Raw genomic sequence first — 981 nt, 5'->3', positions numbered from 1 at the left:
CGGTGGCATATTTTTGGTGGACCAAAACACGATATATATAGGCTCGGGATTGGGGTTTCTTTCATAAACCTATTCTAACTTATGGAGAAGGAGATGAAATGGCCAAGGAAGGTTTTCCAATCCATTCCGCACCTTCCACTTATAACTTCACAACCGATTAGGGTCGCCTATGCATCCAAGGTGAGTTCTTCTTCTCTAACCTAGGTTTTGGGATTTTCTCTTTGTTTTTTGGCATTCTCCCTAACTTAGGTTTTGTTTTTCTTCATCTTAGGATCTTTGTGTTGCAACCATGTCTGGTAGTCGTGGTGCTGTGCAACTAGTTATTCGCGAGGAAGAACAGTATGATCACTGATTGTTCTACTCTATGGAGGAACAAGATTGATGGGAGAAGTTTGAATATAGGAATGTCGATCCTGGGAAGTGTGGGAGGACAAGGGATTTCCATTATTTTTTCCTCCGCCAATACTTCAACGACATTGGGTGGCACCGTATCCTAAAACTGAATGTGAAGTACTACCCAAGGCTTGTGAGGCTCTTCTACTACAACTTGCGATGTGAGAATCGAGGCACTGAGGAGATGAGGATCACCTCGAGGGTGGAGAGGGTCGATATCTCCTTCGGTATGGCTGAGTTGGCCAACATTCTGATGATCTCTAATGAGGGAGAGTTAGCCTACTGCCCGCCTAGGACTCCATCCTATGAGTTCTAGCACTTTGATGTCCAGGAAGAGATGGACAACATGCTCACAAAGGAGGCTTCTGGGTGGCACTTGACTGCTAATTATTAGGTTACACCGAAGGTCATATGCAAAGCGATTCAGCTGAATGTCCTCCCTACTAGTGGCCACTTTGATGAGGTATCTATTCTACATGCCTATGTCATTTGCTATGTCTATATGGGTTGAAAGTTCACCTCCCTTATCTGTTGATATGGACCATGGTTATAAGGGCTGAGGGAGGGCACGTAGGGCTGAAAATGTTT

This window comes from Macadamia integrifolia, unplaced genomic scaffold, assembly GCF_013358625.1.
Source record: "Macadamia integrifolia cultivar HAES 741 unplaced genomic scaffold, SCU_Mint_v3 scaffold704, whole genome shotgun sequence".
Classification (NCBI taxonomy): Eukaryota; Viridiplantae; Streptophyta; class Magnoliopsida; order Proteales; family Proteaceae; genus Macadamia; species Macadamia integrifolia.
Note: the sequence above shows the minus strand (reverse complement) of the source record.